Below are 5295 nucleotides of genomic sequence, written 5' to 3'. Positions count from 1 at the left end.
GCTCCGCCTCCTGCCTCCGCCTCCTGCGCCGCGTCGCCGGCTCCTAGGTCTCTGGGTCTGGGGCCGACGCGCCACTTACCCGCCGCGATGGGATTTACGTAGCGGACCTCGTCACTGATTACGGACGGGAGGAGGTGGAGACGGCGAGCCCGTCCGCCGCTCAGCAGCGGCGTCACCGCCCAGCAAGTCTGCGCCGGCGCCGACCCCACGTTGCCCCCACGTCAGCTCTGATGCGGCAGCCGCGGCCTCCCCCGCCGAGCCCGGACCAAAAGTGGCGCAACAACCGACGGAACCGCGTCCTCGCGCCCCGCCCTCCTCTCCCCAACTCGGAGACTGCCTCCCGGGGCACGCCCGCGGAAAAATCCAAACTCGAACTCCGTCCCCTGCTGGTCGCCAGAGGAAGTGCGGCGCTGACAATCCAACAATTAAATGGAACGGGGTGGGGGGGAAGAGCGGGCCAGGGGGCGGAGCCTATGGGGTAGGAGGAGGGACGGGCCCGAGGGCGGGGCCGGGAGGAGGAACTATCCTGGGGGGTGGGAAGGAGGGCCAGGGGCGGGGCGTAGGATGATGCGGAGTTGGAACCCGGAAGCTACCCCAGCCGCGCCTGCGCCGGAAGGCCAATTGGTTGCAAACTAGGCTAACGGCCTTTCCGCGGGCCTCGTGTCTCGAGGTTGCGTCATTCTCGGGCAGCTCCCTAGGGCAGCCTTAGTCCTAGGCCGAGGTACGCGAGCGTCGCGGCTCTGTCTTTGCCGGAGGCGCATCCTGCAGATCCCCGGGGCCTGCCGAGGGGCCCTCAGGATCGTCCCCGCCTCCCACGTCCTTGCCGGGTGCGCAGTCTAGAGAAACGCCTTCAGACCCTGGGTCCCCTGCTGGACACCGGCTCCTCTGCCAGGCGGGGTTGGCCGCCCTTGTTCCCAACCTGCTGCCGCCTCCTCGTGACTTTGTCTGGTGTCGCGGAGAAACAGCGGTATCCCCAGGGTAGAAATGTGACGGACGGGAGTAAGGCCTTTTGGTAACAAAGAAAAACGCCTGCCTATAAGAGAGGACAGTTTCATTTTCATCCTTCTGGAAATCGCGGGCTTTCCGGTGAGAGGAACGTTTTAGTCCTGGAAAGCAGTCGCCTGTTGTAAACTAGACACCCATTTGTACGTATTAGACATACAGAGTAGGCCCTCAAAAGGGCAGGGCTTTTAGCTTTTACATTCAGGAAAAACGAAATTCCGAACAATGAACTATCACCCAACCCTAGGGTACTCAGGTCTGTGACACTCTGGAAACCGCTGGCAAGGGCACTACTTGAAAAGTTGCTGGAAAAAATAAAAGTGTATTAACGTAGCGCGGGCAGAGAAAGGGTACTTTGTGGAATACTAGAGCGAGTCCCTGTAGAGTGAGAAAATGCTGAACTCTTCAGTACCAGATTTTGGGCACCCCGAACTGCTTCCATTTGTAATGCACTTCCTCCTTTTGGCAAAAGCAGAATTCTGAACTTTCTTATTTTAATGAAATAGACATGGCATGAAAAAGTAATTTTTTAATGAAGAAAACCAATAAATTAATTATAAATTAAAGGAAATAAAAAATGAACCGAGTACTTTGTGTGTGTGTGGTTAGGCAAAGTTGGCACAGCATATTTATCTCTAAGCAATACAGCTCATTTTACCTCAAAAAGGGAGTCATTATAAGGAAAGAGAAGAAAAAGAATTGCTAAACCCCAGAAAACCATACCATTCATTGTGGTTAAGGTTGACCGTGTGCTGGATGAATGGATTTTTAGTTACCAGAGATTTAGGGGAAATAGTGATCATTCCTCTTCCCCAAACATTGTTCTCCACCTGTTTGTTTATTCCCAAATTTTTTTAACATAGGATATGTTCTTTGTACAGTTTAAATCTATTAGACAAAGGCTTTGAAATACAAGTATAGAGTGGTAAGGCAGCATACACTAAGATGTAAATGTCCTCTCCAATTCTTGATAGCAGGATAAGAATAGTACAGAAGACAGTAAGTGGGGTCTCCAGGAGGTATCAGAACAGATACAGGTAGTTTCCTCTGCTGCTATAACAAATTACCACATATTTAGTGGCTTAAAACAACACAATGTTATATTGTCTTACACTTCTGTAAGTCAGAAGTCACAGGGGTCTTACTGGGCTAAAATCAAGGGGTCCACTCTAGGGGAAAGTCCACTTGCTTGCTTTTTCCGATTTCTAGAAGCCACCCAATTCTTTGACTCATGGTCCCTTCCTCCATCTTCAAAGCCAGCAACACCTGGTTGAGGCCTTCTCTTGCTCCATTTCTCTGGTTCTCTCTCTTCTGCCTCCCTCTTTCACTTGTAAGGAAAGTGGTTACATTGGACCTACCTTGATAATCCAGGCTAATCTCCCAGCTGTATGTCCCCCCAAAGGTCACTGAAGCTTGATCCCCATTGTAACAGTGTTAAGAGCCTGGGAAATCCTGACTATGGCAGTGTTGAGAGGTGAGACCTTTGAGAATTGGATTGTAACTACTATGCCCTCGTGAATGGATTAATTAATTCAAGGAGGTTGGTGGTTTAATGGGTTGTCATGGGCGTGGACTGGTGGCCTTATAAGGAGAGCACATGAAAGAGCTCTTGCCATCCTTGCCATGTGATTGCCTGAATCTTCATGGGACACTGTAAAGAGTTCCCACCCAGAAGGCTCTCAGCAGTTGCACCCCTTAGACCATGAACTTTCTAGCCTCTGAAACTGTGAGAAATAAATTTTGTTTCTGTATATATTACCCAGTTTCAGGTATTTTTGGTAACACCAAGGTCACATATTCAGATCCTGGTACCACAAGCTGCCAAAAAAAAAAAAAATGTATTCTGTTATAAGCCACAGAAAAGAAACCACATCTCAAAATGAGCTGATTAGCAACCTTAATTCCATCTGCACTCTTACTTTCCTTTTGCCATGTAACTTAACATATTCATAGGTTTCATGGATTAGCATGTGGACATCTTGGAGTGAGAAGGTCATTATTCTGCCTACCCACAGTGAAGGATTCCAAAAGAAGCTTGAGCTCCTAAGACAAATCACCTGCTTCTTAGAGGTCATCCCTTGCAAATGGTGAGAAGGTCATTATTCTGCCTACCCACAGTGAAGGATACCAAAAGAAGCTTGAGCTCCTAAGACAAATCACCTGCTTCTTAGAGGTCATCCCTTGCAAATCACTCAAGCTTATGATTAGAAATGCCAATAACTGGTTTTTTAGTTTCTCATATTTATACCTACTGCAAAGATTATCGTAAATTTTAAAATGGGCTATAAGGAATAAAAAAGCAGCGTGGTTATAGAGTATTCTCGTATCATCTGTCACAGTGTCTGTAATTTGCACTGAGTAGGATCTAGTCTAAATCCAAGTTAGACCTTTATTCAAGTCTGATGTTCATAGATCACTTCTAAGGGAATTGCGTACACAATTGTTTCTATCACAGGAGTTCATATCAGACCAAAAGAATCAAAGCAATGGCAGTTGTTTTCAAAATATTTTTTACTCTGTTTTCCTGCCAATATTTCACTTATATATGTATATTTTCTTAATTATAAAACTCAAAAAGCACAGACTATTTTCCTTCTTCAAAAGATCAGAATGTTAATATTGGAGTACCACATCTTTTATCTGTCCAGGAATGCTATGTTTTGGAGGAACTGGGCAAAGATAATAGTTGGGGTGAGATACATTCACTTGTACACCCACCAAATCATGGCCTCTGCTATCCCCTTCCCATGAGCTGTAATAGAGTTAAAAAAATCATGCAGTCCAACCTGAGTTTGAATGTAGGCTTGTTAGCTGTCGGCAAGTTTCATATTCTCTTTAGGGAGGCTTAAGTTTTTTAAATGGGAAGAATAATAGTACCTACCTCTTAGGGTTGTATAAAGATTAAATATAGTATCTGCTGTTAGGTAAGTGCTTAATAAAAAAGCTAGCCATATTTATGTTGGTCCCATGCCTAGCTTTTTGGGTTCCTCACCTAGGTGATATTTTTCTGTCGAGGAGTGACAACTAGAGGACCTACTTTCCTGAGAAAATATGAGCTGTCAATCTCACTCATCCTCCCTCCTCACCTCAAAATAGCTATATCTTAAAGTATTTCTCCCTTTCTGGGTCAGGAGGAGGTCCTCTTTTTCTTTCCAAATCCAACTGTAGGATGCATCTCATTTCTTTCCCAAATCTGATCTAGCTCAGTTATCAATCGTCTTGTACTTTCAATCTCTTTCTTCCTCTTGGCTCCTTCTCTCTCTCCCTGCAAATGTATTAATATCTCACTTCTTAGAAACGGTTGACTCTGCTCTCCCCAGAAGGAAGACCACAGCGTTGCCAATTCCAGGGTATACATTCACATTTCATCCTTGCCGATATGCCTACTGTTGCATCACTTGACATCCTCTCAACACCAGACTTCGCAAGAGTAGAACGCAATTGGGATATTCACTTTCTTACCACCCCTTCATTGCTTATTTCATGCCTATCTGGCTTCTGCGCTGTCTCCCTTCCTCCTGATTGCTAAATCTGACCACTTTTTCTCGTTCTTATCTTTGACCTCTTTTTCTCATCTGACACTACCAAGTACTGCTATGTTATTAATACAGTCTCCTTCCTGCATTTCCATGACACTTGGCTCTCCTAGTTTCACTCATCTTCTTTGCTTCCCTAATGTAGGCAGTTAATTCTCTGCCCTTGGACATTATCTTCTACAGTATCTCCCTTAGTGATCTGATCATTCCCATTTCTTTGGAAAGAAATTTCTAAAATTTATGCCCAAACCTCCCAACTTTTTTCCTTAGCACCAGATCATATTTCCAACCACCTGATGGAAATTTCCACTTGTCTGGCCTATAAGCATTTCCAACACATAGCTTAAAAACTATGTATATTATCTTCTTCCCCTTCTAGACCTGATCCTTGATTTGTTGTTTGTTTGTTTCAACAATGTTAATGGCACTTTTCAGCTTGTCATTCTGCCTCTAAGCAGAAATCAGTTTGGTCATTCTTTTACTCATATTGTTCAGGAGCCACTTGGCAAATACTTCAAACTGCCTGCTATGTTCTAGGCCCTATGCTAAATGCCAACCAAGTCTTACTGTTTTTATGTGTAGAACTTGGCATTGATCCTTTCCTTTTCATTCCCACTATTACCAGTCTGGTTGAAGTCATCCTTCCCTCCTATATGGCTCATTCCAAATATTTCTGATTCATTTTCCATAGACAGCTCTGGTGATGTGATTTCTCTTCTTAAAAATCTACAATGACTAGGAGGGATTGGAACTTAAA

General features: G+C 45.1%; 1 protein-coding gene across 1 annotated transcript in view; it reads right to left on the bottom strand.

Moving 5' to 3' along the window:
- The window catches only part of CREM (cAMP responsive element modulator), a 78186-nt gene extending 78010 nt beyond the window's left edge, over window positions 1-176 (bottom strand). The window contains exon 1 of the mRNA XM_008589061.1: window positions 80-176. The gene's annotated coding sequence lies outside the window, so the exon portion shown is untranslated. The remainder of the gene's footprint in view (window positions 1-79) is intronic.
- Window positions 177-5295: the final 5119 nt, after the last annotated feature.

The sequence above is a fragment of the Galeopterus variegatus genome, unplaced genomic scaffold (genome assembly GCF_000696425.1).
Source record: "Galeopterus variegatus unplaced genomic scaffold, G_variegatus-3.0.2 Scaffold5176, whole genome shotgun sequence".
In the NCBI taxonomy this organism is placed as follows: Eukaryota; Metazoa; Chordata; class Mammalia; order Dermoptera; family Cynocephalidae; genus Galeopterus; species Galeopterus variegatus.
Note: the sequence above shows the minus strand (reverse complement) of the source record. Positions and strands in the feature narration are given on the sequence as shown.